The 21,764-nt window shown below is 44.2% G+C and overlaps 1 protein-coding gene across 3 annotated transcripts in view; it reads left to right on the top strand.

Moving 5' to 3' along the window:
- Nucleotides 1–21,764, top strand: part of PRICKLE1 (prickle planar cell polarity protein 1) — a 60,100-nt gene that overhangs the window by 22,031 nt on the left and 16,305 nt on the right. The window contains exon 1 of one of the 3 annotated variants that reach the window (XM_015282435.4): nt 1,831–21,430. The exons of the other annotated variants lie outside the window; for them this stretch is intronic. The gene's annotated coding sequence lies outside the window, so the exon portion shown is untranslated. Of the gene's footprint in view, nt 1–1,830; nt 21,431–21,764 lie in introns of those variants that run through there. 3 annotated transcript variants of the gene reach the window in all.

The raw sequence follows: 21,764 nt of genomic DNA, 5'->3' as shown, positions 1-21,764 counted from the left end.
TGTTCATGAAACTGTAGCCTGATCAAAGGAAGTGAATTCTGAGATGCAGATCCCACATTAGGCTGCATGTAGATTGGGAACAAGTTGCAGAGGTGAATTGAAAACACGTATTTTAAAATCTTTTCAATCCCTGGAAGGGTAAATCCACATCTTCCATTTCCAAGAGCTGATTTCATCAGGTCCCATTTACAACAGTACAACACGTACTCACAAAGCAAAATAATTGTACTTTCTTTTTTCCCCCACCCTCCTTAATCCTTGTGCTTCTGTGAACTGCAAAGTAGGACGGTTTAACATCCTTATTACCAAGCATCTTAGAGAAGGGAGGGACAGGCAGGTGGGGAAGGAACATCTACGATCATGAAAAGATAAGTTATTCCCAACTGCTGGCACATGTAAGCATTATAGAATCTAGAAAGCAGACTTAATAAGCTTTTTGTGAATCTCTTTGATTTACTTCTTCTAAGTCTTGTAACTCCATGAGAATTAAGAAGTGCTGCTTTTAGTGCAGCACTGCATTAGTAAGCTCTTCACTTGAGATGCACAACAGCTGGTTGTTGAACATGTAATTTTGCCAAATTTAGAACAAGAGATTTAAGAAAGAAGCTTTTTCTTGTAAATTGTGCATGTATATAATTAGTAGCTTACCACCATTTTAAACTTTTCCATCTGCATGATTGTTCTTTTGCATTACATAAGTCTTCAAGAACAGGTTTAATTACCTAATTAAGCCTAGGGTTATTATTTCCTGTGGAACATTTTAATTACAAATAAAATCTGAGGTTGAAGTAACTTAGCATTGAAGGAGAAGGTTTGTCCTAAGACTTTACAGCCATTTATGCCGCTGTAACTGAGTAAATGTTTCCATATGAAACCCTGAGGAGCAGGAATTCTTATTTACATATATCTGCCCTCTGAAGGTAGCCTGCAGAAGACATTTTTGAAGTTGCTCTCAAGCCATCTTTGCTTCCTACCCCTAAAGAAGAAGGCCTAAAAATGGTTGCGTTTGAGTAGTACGTGTTCATTAAATAGGTGTTTCTAGCCTTAGGTGCTAACGGTATTGGATTAGTTGCTGTGATCTTGATGGAATGGTGGCCAGGTTCTCCTCAGCGTGTTGTTGAAGGTTTATAGGACTAGAAATGGAATTCTTTCAAAACTTACATTATTGAAATATTAAAATGAACTAATTAGTGACTTCATGGTTAACTAAAGGGCAGTTCTCCTTTTAAGTGATCAGGTTTTTCTTCACGATAAGAAGATGTGGATGCATACTGACACTCTCTCCGAGTTTCAGATTTTCAGAGAAGTGGTTGATATTTCAAGTGGAGGGCTGCACCACAGTCTTGGCTGTTCAGCATTTTGACTTTTCAAGAAAGCAGTGCCGTTTTAAGTGAAGAGATGCTGCCTTCTCCTTCTCACACCCCTTGAGAAAATCCAATTCAAAATCCTATTTTTTTCTTGCCTGTGTTGCTGTGTTTACAACAGCGTCACGAGAACTAATGCTGGTACCATTACCTGAGCTGTGCGTTGAACAAGATCTGAAACTTCAGAGAGAAAATGATTGGAAGCAAAGGAAAGCTTATGCAGAGAAAACACTTTAAACAGTGAGTCCGTGGGCTGCTTTTGTAAAGCAGAGGAGGCTGAAGTTCTCATTTTTAGAGTAGAAGACAGTGAAACAGCTGGACCAAGTGGTTTGGCAGAAGCAGGAAGTTTTATTGTTGGAGAGGATTAGAGTTTAGGAATTTTGGTTTAGTGGCTTGCACACACCCTTCTGAATATTTACTTATTAATTTTTTTAATGAAGATGTGGTTTGAGATGTAGCATTTCTTGAGGGGTTTTTGGAGTAAGAGGGGAGGTAGTTGTGCTTGGTGGTTTAGCTCACATGTGCTTGATGGTATACACTAGAAGTGCAGCAACAACAAAGCTCCAAAGATGAGCTCCAGAAATCTCTCTTCTTCTGGGGAGGGGAAGATCTGCAATTTGTTTGCCTTAGCGAGGAGAAATGTGGTCACAAATACGTGCTTGCACTCGGGCTTTCCAGTGACTGGAAGTGCTGTGATGGAAGCAAGCCAGATCTTTGTGACACTCACCAGGATGAGCACGTGCTCAGTGAGCCCATCTTTGGTCTGCAGCGAGAGTTTAACCTTTTTGATCTTTGTTTCTGAAGCTTTGTGAACCAGCAGCTCTGTGGATGGTTGTCAGTGCAAGTGGAAGACGATTCTCTTCTCTTTGGACAGTCTGTGCCTGGCACAGAGCAATCCAAGAGCTGTGCCACCTGGCTGTGAAGCTGGCACTTTAAGAGAAGTTGGCCACTTGAAATAAGCTATGACTTCACACATTTAGGGTCTAGCCATAAAATTAATATATATGTATTAAAAAAAAAAGGCACAACAATTTAAGGCTTGTTGAGCTTGGCAGAGATTTCAAGCTAACTTTCAGGTCAAAATCATCTTGCACCCACACAAACAATTAAGAAGAAAATTATCTGAAGTCTATTTGCATGAATTACTCTGGAAACAAATTTTACTCAATACAGAATGAATTATTCCACCGTAAAATAGATGGAGGTACTTCTTAGAATAAACTACTTTGCATCTTTTATCTGTCAGCTCGCTCTTTTAAACTATTATTATTACTTACTTGTCTCAGCCTGCCTACTGTTGTGTCCTTAAGTGCTCTGGAATCATCTTGCCTGGATATAGTCTTGCCTATCTGTGTATGCAATGTAGTGTGTGTGTGTGTGTGTGTGTACACATGTGTTTAGTGTATATGTTGTATATAGGTATACCGAGTGTGTCTTTGTTGTAGCTCTGTCTCTGCATCCTCTCTACTTTCCAGTGGAAGCTCAAGGCTTTTTCCTCCCTGCACTTCTGAGTTTTGGCCTAGCAGTAGTCACTGGGGTGGTGAGATGACTTTGTTTTTCTTATTTTGCAATGAAAAGGGCATTTGTGTCAGCATTGCAGTGAAGCTGCAAAAAATGAGATGACCTCGGGGTAATTGTAAGGGAGGGAAATTGTAAGGCCCCATATATGTTGCTTTAAATATAGGCCTGGGTGTGGGATAAGCCCTCCTTTGCCAGGCAGGCAGCCAGGATTAGCACTGCCATTACAGTGTGGTTGAGAGCTGAAAGCCCATTAGGCCTTAAGCAGGAGGAAGTCTGATGCACAGCCCTGTGGCTGTGCCAGGTATCCCTCGCTCCTGGGCAGAGCTGTGTGTAACGCTGGTACACTCCTGGTGGAGCAGCCCATCCTCTCTAACCGTGCATGGCACACCATATTTTTCAGACTTGCTTCTCTGAAAGCTCTGCCAAGAGGTCTGCCACAGAGGTATCTCTGCTGCAGGGGCAGCCTCTGGAGTTGCAGGTGGTGTTACCAGCCCTGCCCCAGTAACAGTGAGCGCCTGCAGTCCCCTGGCATGGCTGGAGCCTGCTGGGTCAGCACCTACAGCCCATGGCCTCAGCACAGCATGGCATGGTGAGCAGTAGCAGCAGGGCACGGTGCTGCTGCTCTGCTCCCTGCCCTCTGTGCTCAAGGATAAAGCCCTCCAAGTGGGTGAAACAAAGAAAATGTGGCTGTACTGCTTCATGATGAATCCTTTAATGTGAAGGGAGGGGGGACCAAAGAGGAAGCAATCTCCAACAGCCCCCTATGTGTGGCCAGTCCTCGCTTCCAATCACTCTTCACTCCATGTAAGTAGTTCAAGTGATTTACATGGCTTAGTTGAGGGTGTCTTCAGTTGCCTTTCCCTTCCTATGTTTTGGCCTTGGGCTACAGGCCTCCCTGAGAACCTTTCCTCCTGATTTCAGAGCCCCAGCTCAATCTGCTGTGTTGGTGTTGGCTTCTTCCCAGCGCTGCCAGTGCTGACTGTGCTTCTTATTTATCCCATTGGACACCATTAAAATAAAAGTTCGGAAATCATTTTTAGGCTGTTCAGCAGATTGGTGCTGTTTGTATTTGAAGCTGTCGTGTTCTCACCCATATGCCAAGGTTTAATTGGAGGCAATAATCTTTTGAGTTTATTCTGACTTCAGGAAGGACTGAAGTCCTATTTGAAACAGTTTTACTCTTCTAACTTTATCTTTTTGTTCTTTTATATCTTTCTTTATTTTTTTTTTCTTGGAGCATCTGTTTCTGAATGCAGACTGCCTGTGTTAGCTCCTCTGCCCACCTGGATCCCCCCTCCTGCTGCTAGGGATCACAGCTGCTCAGCGGGATGGGGAAGGAGGGTTGCTTGATAGATCTCTTCCATCTTTCAGCTGGCAGGAGGATGGTGATTCACCTCATCAGCTTTGACTTGGAGCATTTCTATACCCCAGATGTGCGTTCCCAGCATTCTCTAGTTGGCTTCACTTCCTTGGAAGCAGAAGCTGTGGGGGAATGTGATAGAGACATCCAAGTTCAGCAGCACAAGAGCTATGTAAATGTGACCGTGGTGATGCTGGCTCAAGCTGAATATCCAGCTGTACTGCATCATGTGGATTTATGAGCCTGTGTCTCCACTAGCTCATGAATCCCTGCTCTTGATCTGTTGCTTGATGTAGGCACGCACATCTTTGCAGATGCCTGCGTTGAGGGGTCTGGGCTCAGACGGCTGAAACTTTCTGTACCTTACCATTTCCAGCTCTGACTGGCAAAGAGCCCAGCAGCCATGTCACAGGGAGCTTCTTCCACAGTGTCTCTTTCCCTTCACTGACTTGATTTTTGAGTCATTTCAGAATTTTGAGCCCTCTGAGTTTTTGGATGGACTGACCTGGTCTGCCTCTTTGAAGCATCCTCCTAGGAAAAAAAAAAGTGGGCCACTGTGAACCTCAGAATACAAAGGAGGATGTGAAACTTCCATCATCTTAATGCCATGAAATAAACTCTCAAGCAAGGCTTTTCTTAGGGACGCGTGCTTTGAAAGCGATGAGCGACATGAGAAAGCCCACATGAGTGATGATGGAGTAACCTAAGTTAATGATGTTGATACTGAGATTGGCTCTTCTAGATGAGCAGTATTTCAGAAAACGTAATCCATCAGTTCCTGATAAACCCTTACATACAGTCTTGCTTTGTTCTGTTTCCAGGGTAATCCCGGCTTGCTCATATTACAACTATAAAGCTGGGCATGCAATATTTTTAATAAGTACTTATATCTTGGTTCAATAAAAAGATATTTCAGAATAATTTGCACACTGCAGAGTCTAATTTCAGTGTTCTGTTCCTCTTTCCTCAAGTCAGGTTACAAGATGAGAGGATGAGCTGCAGTTAAAACAGTGTTGTCAAGGAGAGCCATCTAGATAGGAGCTGATGAGATCTTGACTAAGCTTTTCAAGGCAGAGCTGTTTTGTCAGTCAGGTCCCTGTTTGTGTGCGTTGGAGGAGTGGCATTAAATTAACTGTTCTCCATGACTTACGAATGACACATGCGTCTTATCCTCATGTCCTATAGCTTGTTGCTATAGAACTTGCCCAAACCAGTGGACAATAGCATGCTGACTAAACACCCTATAAATGACTTGTTTTAGGCAGCTTGTGCAATATGTGTAGCAATTCATGGCTCTGGAGTGTGCATAGTACTTAATAAACCTGAAGTATTAATAGCAGTGCAACGCTAGCTTTTTTCTTCCCATGAAGCCTACTAAAGATTATTATATCTCTGAGGATCATGGACCATATTTCTGTAACATTGGCTTATAATTTGTCCTAGAGCAAGACATTATGTGTTGCATCTAATTGCTAACAGATGGGAATGGGTGGATGGGCCCTGGCACCTACTGAAGGAGTCGGCCCATCCTTTGGCACAGTTTTGGTGCTTCCTGTGGCCGAGTGCCGCAGTGGCTGGCTGGGGAAGTACAGCCCATGTGGTTGAAGTATGTGGCAGAAGTACTGGTTGTCCCCTGAGCAACACGGTATGTTTCAGAAAAGTGGAGAAAGGAGAAGAGATGTGCTTTAATCTGTGCTCTGTACAAAGCTTCCTGGCTACAGCCTCTGTGACAAATTGTATTTCACCTGCTGAAAGGAAACTGCTATGCCAGTAGAAGTATATTTCTGTTAATGGTATTCATGTCCTCAAAGTAGTACAGCTTCCTAATCTAGACAAAGCCTGACGTGCTTGAAATAAGGTGTTATGGAAAAAAAAAAAAGACAGCAAACCAAATAAACAAAGAAAAATTCGGCCTCTGGCCTTGTTTCCAGCACCAGCCTCATGCACTCCGTTGTTTCTTCTTTTCAGTGAACCAATCTATTTCCCACTGTATTTTTATGAGCCCCGTAACTTCTACAGGACAAGACAGGCAGGTGACCTGCAGTGTAGAGGGGAGTCCCTGTCCTAACCCAGGTGTGCTGTCAATGAAGGATGGCCAGTAAAAAGAAGTTAGTCTTAATGTTTAAGTCCTCCTCTTCGAAAAGCGTCCTAGAGCCTAAGCCGCCAGCAGGGCTGTCAAGTCCCACTCATTGCCTTTAAGCTTTCTGAATATATTTAATGAGGAAACAAAAACAACAGCTAGAGTTTTTATTATGGGTTGCCAGCATAAATATTTAAAACATCCCCTATCTCATTCCTCTAATCCCGGAAAGATTGCTTCTCCTAGAGACTGGAAGGCAGGTACTCATGTTTGTAAATAAAAGATCGTCTCAGAGATCAGAGAACTGTGTGTTTTACTGCACTCTGTGACTAATTGAAAGATAATGCAGTAGAAAGGGAGGTGGGAGGAGGGGGACAAAAGAGAACAAGAGAGAATACATGTGCGCAAGTCAACCACAAGCCATATTTCCCTGCTGCCGGGGGCATGGAAGGAGAGGGTATATAAATGTGCGTTAGCTGAGATGGAATAAAGCCCCAAGACAAAGCTGTTTATAACCTGTACCTTAAGTTAACCTCAGTGTATCAGCAGTGGAGGTTAAGGTCTTATTTTGCCCCGGTAAGTTTTATTGAAGCTGCAATATGGCTTTGGTCATGGACATGCAATAGGAAATGCCAGTGTTGCTGGCTCAGCCAAGGGAACTTCAGCCTGCTGCAAGGTGCAGTGCTTTGAGTGAGGGGCTTTGCAGCTCTGCTGGGGCGGGCAAAGTGTGCAGGGCTCCGTTCTGGGATCTGCTGGTGTGTGGTAACTTGTGGGGCTGCAGGAATAGGAGATCTTTCATTTGCATCCCATTCCCTTGTCAGCTCTGTTTGCATAAACTGAACAGCTTTCCAAGTGAAAGCTTCCTTTTCCCTTGTGAAGGTGATATTTAATGTGAGCAGATTGAGTGACTAGAAGGAAGTAGGCACAATCAGAGCAGACCTCCAGTGAAGTGTGTTTTCAACCAGTGCTTTGCAGTAGATGGCCTTGATTTGCTCTGGGTCACGTGTTTTCTCCTATGTGTAAACTGCGGCCTGCTGATCAGACAGGAAATGTTTGGGGCTGGAAAGCTTCCTGTGGTGTCCTGATTCATGTGAAAATGAAGCTCCTTGTTGTTGCAATCTTTCCTGGCATATCTTGTAGGGGTGTCCCCAGGGTTGGGAGCTAGCAAGTTGAGAGAGCTACGCTGCAGACGGCCTGCAGAGACTGCCGGGCTCTGTCCAAAGGATGCTGCTCTGGCCAAGCAGATGGTTGGCCTGAAAAATAAAGCAGGGGCTTTGGGACGTTTCTCCAAAGAAAAGTGGGGAGAGAACTGAGTGAAAAGGAATTTTAAAAGATAGATGATGTGCAGAATTCTTGCTCTCGGAGCAGGAGAGTTTTACTGAAAACATATGGGCTATGGGCGAGAAAAGGTCACGAATCGGATACTGTAAAAGGTGTGAGGCTGGTGGCCATCTCAGATCTAGAAAAAGGCGCGTCCATGCAGACTGGCAGGTGTAGGATGACCAGGTTTGCTCCTTAAGGTGTACGATCTGTATCAGGTGCTCCTGTAGTAACCAGGGAGTGACCAGCTGCTCGGGGCTGACCAGGCCTGGTCTTCTCAGGCTCGCTCCACGTAGCAACCAAATGCTGTGTGTCCCTAATGAGCAGGGGGAGGGCTGGCCTGGTGGCCTGCGCAGCCTGTGGGGTGGGTGCTGCTGTCAGACAGGCAGCTATCAGATCTGCTCAGCTGAACGGCCCGTCCTGCCAGTTCTCGGTGGTGTTGCTGTTGTCCCCGTGTTTTCTCCTGCTGGAAGGAAGGCAGCAGGGTTGTGGGATGCCAGCACATTTCTCTGGCTTTGGCACCCAGTTATGGCAGGTTAGGTGAACCTCCTTTTACAGTAGCTTTGTTCCGTGGTCACATATGGGCTTTAAGTTTAAAGCACTGCTGGTCTGAATGAAGCCTCTGGCAGCTGTTGTGGCTCGCTGAGCTCCCTGAAGGATGGCACGCTGGGCACAGGCCGAGGTCAGAGCACACACCAGCGAGGTGAGGGGGAGATCTACAGACTCGTCCTTCTTCACAGTGTACCTCACCACCCCATGTTTAGGGGCACGGCATTGATACACTCACAGAAGTCAGGTATTTTGACCAGTTCCAGACAAGCTGGTAGAGAAGACCAGAGACCCAATTGAATAAACATGGTCAGGATTTCTGTAGTACTCAGCAGCTGCACCTGGGAAAACACCGAGAGCTGATTTAGGAGTAGAGGCATGGGATGGGTTTGCTGCACTTCACAAGTCTTTATTCCCTACTTTTCGGTTCCCCATTGAAGGATCCGACCCCTGCATGAAAAAGTCGGTCGGACAGCGCTGGCATAGAGCACTGGGCAAAATCAAAGCATTTACAACATCTGTATCTTTGAAGTGCCTGCTTAATAGTGCCGTTGTCATGCCGGTTGGAGGCAACACTTCTCTTTGCAAGTGAAAGGCTCAGCGGAGCTGGCTGATAAGCGCTGGTGCCCCGCTGTGAAATTGACCCTTTGAACTGGGAAGAATCACTCCAGATAAGCACGTAATGGAATTTTTATCTGGTCTGGCTTTTTATTGCAGCGCGTTAAGAGTTGCCAGTCTTTCTATGCAGCAAAAGCATTTTCTCCTTAGCTCTTGTAGGGGTGTGGATCGCACAATAGTCACATTTTAAAGATGCTGCTTGCAGGCTGGGAAGAAACAGCCACGTCATGCCTTGCTCTTGCAGGAACAGAAAGGAAGCGATGACAATATAACCTAAATAACAAACGTATGTTGATTTAAGAGCTAAACCTGTGAAAGGCCAGGCTTCCGAAATCCCAAGGGAATAGAGGAGCAGCACGGATATTGGCAGTATTGTTGAAGGACAGATGAAAAGTTTTGTCACTCTTATCTATTAAAAAAAAAAAAAAAAAGGCTGGGAAATGTTTCACAAACTTCTGTTTTCATTTCGCTGTAGAAATAAAGGTTCTCTTCTACATTAAGACCCACAGGTTCATTTGTCTATAAAAATATAATCTCTCAACAGCATAACGTTTGCAAGCAGAGCACTGCTAAGCACTGTGTTTCTTCTGTATCAGAGAGAATCTGCTTTTGTTTAAAGCAGGGATCATACTCTTTGAGGTTCTCCTTTCTAAGCCATAAAACAGAGCCGTTAGACTTTTGGTCTCAAATCCTGGTACCAAAAGAGCAAAGCAGAGTACTTCAGGCTTGACCTGGTGCTGAGGTTTGCTGTGTGCCATGGTCCCACCAGGCCGGGAAGCTGAGGCCTGGGTGCTCTGCAAAGGCTGCTGTTGTCCGAAGGGAGTGTTTGAATGGTCACGGTGTGTCTGAGACCAGGACTGCTGCATTGAGCACGTGCAAGCGGTTTGGCAAAACAGCCCTCGCTGGCAGGCAGCACGCAGAATACAGCTGGTTTGAGTTTTGAAGCTTGAAACAACAACAGAAGATACGGCTCTATTAAATACATTGATCCAAACGGATCCATCCTTTCACAGAATAAAAGGAAGCTGGAAGGGTTGGCGTTGTGAAGCAGCGTGGGAAGGGAACGTTGCTGAGGGGGGAATATTGCTCTGAGTAAAAATTCATCGAGTTCAGGCTGACATTTCTCAGTGTCACGTTTCCCCTTTGGCCTCCCTGAGATACTGATGGTGAAAAACCTCTCAAGTAGTTTTATCCCACTTAATTGCTCTTTAAAACGTGCTCTATTCCTTGCTAGCAATATAGCACCACTGTGCTATATTAATGAATATGTAATTTAAAGAAGGACGGCAGGGGCTGACATATGGCAAATACATGCTTTAGTTCTGGTAAGCACATGATTTTGAAGATAAACAAAGCTGTTTCCTTATCCTCAGCATGTACTTATTTTGTTTTACTGATAATGAGAAAAAATTAACACTGCTTAACATGATTGAAAACAGCAGTATTCTGTGAGATTAATGTCTGTGTGAATGACACTGAAAGCCTTTTTGCTTCTTTGTGTTTAAACTGAAGTTCACTTATGTGTAAGACGTGTTAAAAAAAGATCATCCTAACTCCAAAAAGCAGTTTAAAATCTCTCCAATGATGTTTTCTTTTCAATCCTGTGGGGGTGTTGGAGTTCTTTTGGAATTATTTTTTATTTTGCTTTTCAAATCTGTGTGGCTTAGTAGTGTTTTTATTAAAAATTGGATTCATTTCTATCAAAGAGTTTCCAAGTAATAGAAGGCTGTTGTAGTGTTTTATAAGAGAGACGTTTTACACTGATGTCTGTAATAATGACTTCGAGCATTCAGGTTGGGTTTAATCATATTTCAAAATTTTATCAAGAAACTTTTGTAAGCCAAAAAATTGAGAGATGTAAGCCTAAAAAATGAGAGAGGCAGCAGTTATGCTGCTATTATACACGTTATAGGGGTTTGAAAAAGTTAGCACAAGACTTCTCAGAACCCTGAGACTCCATCTGCCCCGGCTGTGTTTCATTTAGCAATGTGATTCTCTGAGACCAGTAGTTGGAGTGGCCAAACCCATATTGCATTGCCCTGCGGTGTGCGCCCCACTGCACCTTTAATAGAGATGTTGTTCCTCTTTGGTCTGTTGTCTTTCTTTTTGTCTTCTTTTTTCTTTTTTTTCTTGTTCAATGTGTCTGAAATACCGTGCTGGCCAATCTGAGTCATGCTGTTGCCTCAGGAACCTGGGATGTTGCACGCATCGGGATACTACATGAAGGCATACATATATGCTGCATGGTTCAGAGCCTCTTTGAGCCAGCGCTAGAGGACTGTGGAGGCTGGGGAAACTCATACACAGCTCTCTGTTTTTTTGCCTCATATAGTAGAACAGTCTGTGGCTTTCCCATATCCTGCACACCATGTCCAGGAGTGACAGTCAAAAACATGCTGTGGAATGTACACCTGTGGAACAGGGTAGGTGACTGCTAGGCTTGTGTCTTGGCTCTGTTCAGTGTCCTTCCTATCAAAGGAGAGCTGAGAAACTCCAAATGCCCCTTGGCTGTGGTGGTAGGCAGTACATGGTACTGTCCCAAAGGGTGGAGCTACTGCAGCGCATCTCATTTAGGGCTCGTGGCAAATGTCTGGCAGGTCCTCCTGATCCTCCGTCAACGTGAGTGCCCTCCTATGCCACACAGACAGCTGAAAGCTCTTTGCCCCCTTATTACTATGCTACAGTGTCCTCCTATAAAGTGACCGTATTGTGACCAGCACAGAAAAAGCTGTGGGTTGTTTTATGCATTGTCATTGTTCTTCTGATTAATGATGTCCCTCTGATTTTTTCCAACACCTTTCGTATGGGGGTTCTACTAGTTCCGCTCTTTGAAACAGATGTGTAATTACAACATTAATTAAATCAATTCCAGTGACCAAACTTGGCATTCTGCTGTTCTGCTTTCAGCAGGGCCCAGCAGCAAGTGAGAGCCAGGTATAGCAAAACATGATAGCTGGAAAAGTGGATTCTTATGCTGCATTTGTCTTCCAGAGAATAAATGCACGTGTTGATCATTACCAACTGAGTTCCAAACGCTCAGATCAAAAAAGACCTATATTTGTTGATGTCTACGAGATGCTGCTTTGTGGATGAGTTGAGGCAGCAGTGCTGAAAGCATTTCTGTGTTGTTACCACTTAATCTTAAAACATGTTTTCAGGTAGAAAAAAGAAAACACACACAAAAAACCAAACCCCCAAAACAAACCAAAAATGGTTTCCCACAACAATTTGAATAGTGTAATATTAATTGCTCCACTGTCATTGTAAAAAGCTTTTCCTGCCTCCATTTAATATTGTGTAAGTAGGGGAATGCTGTTTGTAATACCGTGTTGCACTATTTTTTACAGTACTGTCAAAGTAGTCTTCAAATAATGAATCTTTGCAAGACAAGGTAGTGTCATCCCATCTTTCAGGTGAGGAAAGCTGACAAAGAATGTATTGGTTCTGCTGAAGATCTGTTAAGAGTTACACCGAAGCGATACTAAATCTTGATCCATACTCTGGCATTTAAATCTGTATAATTCACTCTGTTCGTAGCTGCTGTGTCTTTTATTATATCTTCTCTATCTGATTTATTAATGCAGAAGCTTTGTTCTGTCTCGCAGATCAGAATTGAAGAGATAATGTGCAAGTACCTTGCTGGAAAACAGTGAATTGATTTGGTGAGGTGGTAGTGGATACACTTATTGCTGCTTGCAGTAACTAAAAAAACGTAGAGCTCGGCCTCAGATAGTCAGTGTTGTCCCCAAAAAAACTAATGCTCACTGTTCAAGCAGCTCAGTCTTTGTTGAGTCGGACCATGTGCTTAATTATCACCCTGCTGTTCAGGGCAGAGACCGGCCTTCTAAATGATGGGATTTGCTTTGGATTCTCATTGAATGTTGTATTCCATAGCATGACACATGATATGCACTGCAGTGTGTCGTGCACCATGATGCTAATCAACATTCAATACCAAAAGAAGAGAGCAGCTGCTCTGCAGTCAGCATGTCTGAACAGTCCTGCTCGCAGCAGGATATCGCTTAATTCACGCTAATGGATGAAAAACTGGCCCCAGAACACTTATTTAAATGAGGCTAATGATCAGGGAAGAAATGCAAACTAGTTTTCATTTATTCATAGAGACAGGTATAATTATATGCAATAACTGGATCCAAAAACTTGCTCTTCGGCGTTTAGTTGTTGATAATACAAAATGTGAGTGGCTTGTTGCGCTGTTCGTCTCCTGTGATGTTAATAACTTCATACAGAAGTTGAAGTATGTATGTTCTTAAATTCTCATTGAGAGAGTTGCAAGGCTTAATGAGGAAAAGCTACAGATAATTGCACCTCCTGAACCTACCTCAATCATTTTCACTGTGCGGTAACGGATCTCTGTTGAAATCCACTGCTGGGAGAATCAGCATATTGATTCAGCTTCTTGCCCTTGCTGTGTTAACTCCACTGTCTTCTGTGGATCAAAGAGAAATCAAGAGGAGGCAACCTGTCCATTGCAGTTGTGGCAGCTGAGTAATAAGATCGTAGTTAGGTACAGAGGTCTTATTTTAGCATCTAAACTGTAGAGGGCTACCCACCCTCTTCTAATTCTCCCAGGAATTCTTCCTCTTCCTTGTTAATGAAATCTGTCGCTCCTCTTGTATGTGTGTCATCTCAGTGGTGCAGCTGGTGCCACTTGATCACTCACGCCTTGAAGAATTAGTCAGCTATGGTAGCTATTGTAGTGTAATGGTATCAAGCAGGAGTTGATCAAGCTGCATTTTTAACAAGTCATCATCTACTGGGTGCTTTGGACAGTGCCAAGAACACACTTCTGAACCCATGTTATACTACAAGCTAGTCTTGGCTATGCAGATGTTCCCTAGTCTTCGTGGTGTTATGTAATGAAGAAGCAAATCCAGATCTCATTTAGAAGGGGAAGGTGAGTAGCACTTGAGGCTCTGTGGTCTTAACACAGTGTCAGCCCGGGTTGGTATGGGCTCTTGGTGTTTTCTGTGTTTTGACGTAGTGTGAACAGCCTATGGGGTTTCACTCCCACTGGGCAAGGAATTTTCTGGACCTTTGCAATGGTAACTTGGTCTTGCCAAATTTTAGAGATTATCCATCTGATCAGCATGCTAGGAATCATTTGAGTACGGACTTCCTAATCTAATGGCACTCAAGTTTGTTTAGAAAGCACTTGTAGTACTCAAAACAAGGTTTGGATTCCTCATTTAGTAACTGAATTCTTATTAATGGAATTGTAGGTAGTGTAACTGGATTGCCTTTTTAAGAAAAGCTTTTTTTTTTTTTTTCTTAATATCTCATTCTGTTTAATGAATTCTGTTAAGGTCTTATTTCTGGGAACAGAGCTTCTGCCTTTCAGGAAGTGTGTATGGGACATCTGCCAACTGCCCAAACCTGAAAAGTGATCCTGAACCACACCTCCATCCCTGCTTTTTGTTGGGAAAAAAAGCGTTTCTTGCTTTAAAAATCACCTGGTGCAAATTCGAGAGTCCCTTCAGAAGACTAGAGCTCTCATCACAGTGCTGGAAGAAAGGTCCAGGGTGGCTGTCAATATATTGCATTCACGAAAACAATGTAATTATCACTGACTCATTACTTCTGTGTATGAGGGAAGGAGAATTATGAAGGAGTACTGCTGAAGAGAAAGTAGATGATGACTGAGGAGGGAGGGATGCATGTGTGTAACACAAAAATCCAAAGATTACATCAAGTTGGAGAGTTGTGTATATGGCTGTTGTGAAATATTTATTCTCATCTTTCTTCTGCTTACTAATTGGCTGGGAGTTAAACTTGTCTCAGCAATAATTGGTGTAGACAAGAACTCAAGTCAGGAAAATGTGAAAGTTTAAAGGTACTCAATTGTCAAAAACCAACACTAAACATGCAGCCATACACTCAAGACTTTGTATGGCCTCAGAACGTGTCAGTTGCTAACTCTCAGACCTGTACAAACATTGTCTTGACAAATCACCTGTCGGGTGTATCTGGAGTCATACGGCAGATGTGACACTCAGAGGTTGTACTTAATAAAACCTTGTTTGTCACAAGGTAGTGTTTTGCCTTGAATTCATAGTGCTATCTCAAATGCTTTCTTTCAAAACCTATTTGAAAGATACTAAAGCATTATGTAATGGGTAGGTTGCATATTTTTCTGCTGTCTCGCCCTGAAAATGATTGAATTCTTCCTTAGAAACTGCTGAATTGAAGAAATTAATCTTGAACTATCTTTGAGAAAGTGTCTCGACATTTGAACAGATTCCCTCCACCTCTGACTCATAGCAGTCCCTCACTTCATAGTGACTGAGTGTAAATATATTTTTAAATGGGGGTGGGGAGATCCTGCTTATTCTAGAAGCATGCATTGTCTGTGGTCATAGTTTGCATTGCCACTTGCTCACTTCTATTACATTCTGGTACTCTTTTTAAGCTATGCATTCCTCCTTCGCAGTATATGTCCTAAGGAATCCATCTTCCTAAGTAAGAAAGAAAAGCTGGGGCATGTTGACATGTCCAGGTGGGTGTAGCTTAAAGCTAGGTGGCTTCTAGCAAACTATCAAGTGTCAGGTAATGTCAAACAGTTGCTGTTTCAGCAGCTGACAGTACCAGAAGGACTTAAGAATAAATGGATGTCTGTACAAAGGTCACTCATGTCAAGGGTACCTGCTGAGTGTTCTTAAAACAATCTTGACTTCACTGTATACCACCTACACAAGGATTTTCATTACTGTGAATAAAATGTTTGTTCTGAAAATATGCTATTCATTCTTAAGACTGTGCTAAATCTTTCTGTGAAAGTTAAGGACGTGTATTGGAGGCTCCAGTCTTGTCTGTATTAATGTCATGTTGGCGACGAGGTGAAGCTTGCTATTTAGGGGACCTAAGACAATTTTCCCTGTTGTAGTTACACAATTAAGAGTCTTGTGCTTTGTGTGGAAGATCTAATGGCTGCTAGCAAAGGAACGTAATTAACTTGATTTCTTTTTGAGTATTTGTTTAACTGAAATCTTCACTATTATCCTGCTGAAAACCAGGTGTAACTTACATCTTGAACAGACTTCTTGGACTTGAACCTCAAGTGTAATCTACATGAAGAGAGGGAAAAGAGTGCTTTTAAGTTTCCACCACCTGACCTGGCTATGTGAAGGGAGTACTTGGAGAAGAAATATGACTCTTTCTAATAATGCCTTTCAACTCTGTCTCTGCTAGGTCTGGCTGAGCTTGTTGGTTTTTTTTTTTAACTGATGTGGTGGCACTTTTGGCTATTTTTGGCTGTTTTTTTTTTTTTTTTTCTCCTCAGTTCATACCTGTGTATCCACAATCCTAGTGGAACCTGGCAGAGAGAAATGCTGGTGAAGCGATCTTCCCTGGCTTCTGTTTGATGTGGTGTTGATGTATCAGTGTGGTTACAATAGCTAGCTACTGACCAGGAGCAGGACCATCCCTCTGCTTACCTCCTATCCCTCCCTTATGCTGACGATTGCACTCAACTCATCCTGCAGTAAATCAGTTCTGGGAAAGAACTAATTGTACTTCAGAGAAAAAAAAGAAAGAAAAAGGACATAACCTTCTAAATCAGCAGTCCTCATAATTAAGTGAAAAGCCCATTTGAGTTTCCCAGTAAACAGGCTGAATCATAATCCTCCTAGGAAAAGAGAAAGCAGGCGTAAACTCTGCATGTTTACCCTATATCCTACTTGGTCATGCAGTTAGATTAATGTTAGTAAGGTGAAGTTTGTACTAAGGGCAAACCCCTTCAGTATTAACTTTTCTTGGCCAGGTCTGTAAACTGGGGGCTGTTTTGGTGCCTGTTTTAGGGCAATGGGTTACATCCCAGTAGTTCCACTGGAAGACAGGATTGTGGGATTGTTTTTTTCTTTAGCGAGGGGCCAGCTCATAGAGATTTATAACACATTCAGGAAAGACGTGGGAATGAGGGGTAAAGGCTTCACAGCTCTCATAGAATGAACTTTAGAGAGAGGATTTAGTCTTATTTTTAAGCCAGCCACAACTTAAAGCATGGGAACTCATTGTACAACTATGGATTAGTGTTTGTAGAGCGGGAGTCACTGGGATCCTGCCTAGCCCATGGCAAGCCTTCTTAAGCACGAAGAAAAAGAAATCTTATAAAAATCAAGAAAGTTGCAGTAACAGAAGCAATGGCGTGAACTGGCAGGATAGAAGAGCAATGCATGTCTGCAGAGGTGGAAGCCTGCCCAGCTTTGAGACAGATGGTGCAGTAGTTTGCTCAGCAAGAAGTGAGAGGATTGTTGCTAGCCTTTCCTGACTATAATATGACGTAGTACTTACTGGTTGCTTCTTCTGTTCTTTAGACTGAAACACATATCTTTTTTTTTGGTGATGACTTTCAGTAGGGTTGCAGGGCCTTTGGTCTTCACAGCCCATACCTCTGGCAGTCTCTTCTTACTTACAACTGCTTTACTGAAAGCTAACAAAGGACGAATGCGTTGTTACCCATCAGACATTCTTCATGTTCTCCTTACAGGACTGCCTTCCTTGAGGATGGCCTGTGATTTTCATTCTATAAAATAAGCTAAAGAGCAAATCCAGTCATTGTTTGTCCCATGTGTCTGTGGTGTACTGTTTTATATAGGTCCCAGAAAATGGCAACATAGCACTGTGCTGGCTGGCTTCCTAATTCATTGACTGCTGGATTTTCCTCCCTCCCCAGTTTTAAGCAATGGGAGGTTACCGCTGACCTTTCCAAACTTCATCTTCCATTTAAAATTGTTTTCTATGGAGACAGCGCTGCAGCAGTGGTAGTAATCCTCCATATCAAACTGTGCCTTCCCTTGGTCTCAATCACCTGTTCTTCTCCAGAGTGTGGCTTCAAGGCAGCAGGCCACGCGTCACTGCAGCATTTACTCATCCACAAAATCACACTCACTAAGAGCCCAAAGTTCATTTTAAAATATGAGTTTGTCTCTTTGCACAGATGCCTCCTGTGATAAGCCACCTTCTAGCAGAAGAACCTCACCGAGTTTATACCATTTCCTTTTTAATCTAAATCAATTTCCAAACCAATTTAGATGAATTATGACGGGTTCTTTGGAGGCAAGGCACGAGAATAGAACTTGACACAGATAAGATTGATATCATTCATCAACCACATAGGCTTTGGCATAATAGCTGGCTTAAAAGTACCTCAATAAGCAAACAGTGCATTAGCACCAGCTATGCAACACCTTCCACATTGCACAACGGTGTTTGTGCCGCTGTGTTATTAAAAAGCCAGGCAGTGATTCCACCCTGCGTCAGCTCAGCTACAGGCAAAGCGTTGCAGGCACAAGTTGTTGCAAGGCACTTGGTAATGCCTCATACAGCCTGGGAAACGGGGCGGCAATTAGCTGGGGATGCTGATGCAGCTGAGAGGCCGGCTGGTACCCCAGGAGAGTGACACTGGCTGCAGCGGTGTCAGCCCAGGCAGCTCCTCACGCCGTGTGTGACTGTGAGCTGCGCAGAGCCGGTTATGATAAAATCAGATTACTGTCTTCTGAAAAGCCTGTGGGGTTCAGAGTTTCCAGGATCCACAGCAGACCTGTTGGTTCAGGAGCAAGTCCGAGCCCGAGCCAACAAGGACAGGCATTTTAATGAAACTTCTAATTCTTTGCTGATGAAGCAAAGTGGAATTGGGGCTTTACAAGGTGTTCTGTTCGCAGACCGCAGGAACACTAAGAAGAGGAAATGAAACAAGCCTCTTGCTTTGTAATGTCAGTCCATCCACAGGGCAGTGGCAGCTGGGTGGTGGTCCCCCATCAGTGCCTCCTGCTGGGTGCCTCGGCAGCCATCCTGCAGCGGGTGGAAACACACGTGAGTGTGCTTCTGTCTGGTTTGGTGAGAGAGACCCGGCTGGCTCACAATTTGTTATCCGATGCTAATGTTTCCATTGGGTATTTTCACTTACTCTCTAAAGTTGTGTTGGGCATTGTGCCCACTTTGCCAGCGATAAAGCAGGCAGGGGGACGCATCACACTGAATGCAGCAAAGAAGAGTGGAAAGTGAGCACCCCAACTGAGTCACAAACCTGTGTGGGACAAAAAGCTCTCTTCCTTATTTTTCCACTTGTTGCATTCTCCATGCAGGCTTTGATTTCATTCCCGTATCTCTCCCTCTCTGTTGCACATCACCTCTTGTCTGCCTGTCTTCTACAGAGATGGCTCTCTCTGTATTTACTTGAAAATTAGCAAGGATTCAGACCTGAAGACATCACAGGTACTGCCGCTGTGTCCTTCCCTTGTAGCCTGAAAAATACAGGATAAAACCAAGCAGTGACAGAACTGAGTGGCCTCAGCACACCGGTGACCACACTGGCCTGCCCCACTGCCCGCCCAAGCAGCGTGTGGCCAGGAGCTGCTGTGCTGCTGCTGGTCTGCCTGGACACGGTCCCTCAGCCACCTCCCTGTCCTGATGTGGCAGGTATCCCCCAGTTCACATGGGAGACAGCACGGAGGGCATGTAGCGCAGGCAGAAGGAAGCCAGGCTGAGTGGGGAAAGCACATGGAGGTTTCACCTACGGCTGTAGGTGCAGAGTGGCACAAAGAGGTGAACTTGCTCTGGTGACCCATTACGGTCCTTCATCTTTTGGATGTCAGGGGGAAGTTCTTCACAGAGAGAGTGGTGAGGTGCTGGAAAAGGCTGCACAGAGATGTTCAGTGGTTGTTCCATCCCTGGAGGTGTTCAAGGCCAAGTTGGATGGGGCCCTGGGCAGCCTGGTCTAGTACCAGACCTGGAGGTTGGTGGCCCTGCCTGTGGCAGGAGGGTTGGAACTTGATGATCCTTGGGGTCCTTTCCAACCCAAGCCGTTCTATGATTCTATGATTCAAAGCATCGCCTGTGCTTTAAAGGCATCCAGTGCTTCAGGTGCCTCCTAATGATAATATATAGCAGTAACGTTGAGTAAATTGTTCCTACCTACGAAGATGTAGTTGCATGTACATCTCATGCTCTTAATCTGGAAGAGGCATAGGGCATGCTTAAGTATGATGCAGATGAATGTCCACAGGGGTTTCTATACACAGCAAAATCGATGCATTCAGGAGGATAAGGAGTGAACTCATGAAGGCCTACAGCTTCCTCCTGAGGGGAACTGAGGGGCAGGCACTGATCTCTCTGGTGGCAGCGACAGGACCTGAGGGAACAGCACGGAGCTGAATGAGGGGAGGGTCAGCTTGGGAGTCAGGAAAAGGTTCTTCACCAGAGGGTGTTCAGGCCTGGAACAGGCTGCCCAGGGCAGTGGGGATGGCCCTGAGCTGGCAGAGTTCAAGGAGCATCTGGACAGCTCTTTCAGACATAGGGTTTGAATTTTGGGTGGTCTTGTGTGGAGCCAGCAGTTGCTCTATGACTTGTCATGGAGATGTTCAGGACCCTGGAGATGTGGCACTGAGGACGTGGCTGCTGGGCATGGGTTGGTTGGATGTGGTGATCTTGGAGGTCTTTTCCAACCTTTATGATTCTGTGATCTATGATCCTTACGGGTCGCTTCCAACTCAGGATATTCTATGATACTCTGAACATAGTTACATTGCACTTGTATTTTCAAACACCGTATAGAGTGGTCTTTGAGGAGCTGGGCCTATCTTTTTGTTGTGCTAGTGCTGCCTGGATCAGGGAACCAAACCAGCATTTTTTCACTGGGTTGGATGTTGCCTAGAACAGCTCAGACTGCCATGGGACTGCATCCCTTATGCTGGCCTCTTCACTCCCTTGAGGTATAGACCTGAAGGTGGAGAGGGCCTGGGTGCTGCTCCTTGCGTTGTAGCCTGAAGTCAGGGTCATACGTGCTCTGCCCATCTCTCCTGAAATTCCTTAAAGGTAGCACTGTGCACCAGGCTCAGGCTTTGATTTGTGATCAAACCTTTGGAGAGCTGTTGTAATTCCTGTTCCGTGGACTCTTCCTGCACTGTCAGAAATATGCAAAATCCTTCTTGGCTCGTTTTGTTTCAAAATACGAAGCCTGGTTTATTTTGAATAGTTTTCTCATTGAGTTCTCTGAAAGAATTACAGCTGACAGATTTCTTCTTTTGGCGTCGCTTCCATTCACCTTACTGCATACTTTCACCTTTCAGAGCTGACTCACTTTTTTTTTCTTTAATAAATGAACAGACGAGATGATACTTAATTAAAACTCTTGGAGTGAAGGTGGTGATCATTAAAGGACGCTGATGTAGAGGGTGATCTCCTCTGTTTGTCCATAGAAGTAATCAGGTTTGAGCAGTGGGTGTTTTGCCACTGTCCTACCCAGGGAAACTGCATCTAAAGCACAAGAGGTTAATTAATTCCCTGCTCCTTGGTCTCTCTTCCGAGACTGCCAACAAAGGTAGCAATTACTGGTGTTATCTCAAGGGATGTTCTGTGAGGTGGATAATTGCGAGCTGTGAAACCCAGCTGATACTTGGAGCAAATTTCATGCAGGCCAGAGAACACACGTGGCCTGGTCAGCGGTAAAAGAAAGTTGTTACCCAGACTAAATTTGTGCTAAGACCTTGGGGCAAACGGCTCCGTATCCATTACAGATCCCCTGAACCAGCCGGTTGTTTGAAGAATTAGCTCTACCCAGCCGGAGCCAAGAATGTGGAACGTGCCTTAAAGGGCAAGAAGGTTTGTGCTTGTCTTTTTTTAGCTTTTTTTTTTTTTTCTTTCTGAGGCAACTTATGGAGCATAGTTTATGCTTCAGATAAAAAGCGCCTATGCCGTCGTATTTGTTGTGTGAGAAATAGAAAGCCATAGCAACGCAGTTGCTCCCGTGGAAGGAGCCTGCATCAAAAGACATAGATAGCTCAGAAATGTGCAAATGCCCGCGGGGAGTTACGACAGTTGATTCCTTCGCCTAACATTCAGGGCTACAATTACGATCCAGCGCTTGAGCGCTGAAGCACAGCACTCTGAGAGTTTGAAAGAGGAGCTGAGAGCGGCTGGCTGCTTGAGACCACTT

This window comes from Gallus gallus, chromosome 1 (genome assembly GCF_016699485.2).
Source record: "Gallus gallus isolate bGalGal1 chromosome 1, bGalGal1.mat.broiler.GRCg7b, whole genome shotgun sequence".
NCBI classification, from domain to species: domain Eukaryota; kingdom Metazoa; phylum Chordata; class Aves; order Galliformes; family Phasianidae; genus Gallus; species Gallus gallus.
Note: the sequence above shows the minus strand (reverse complement) of the source record. Positions and strands in the feature narration are given on the sequence as shown.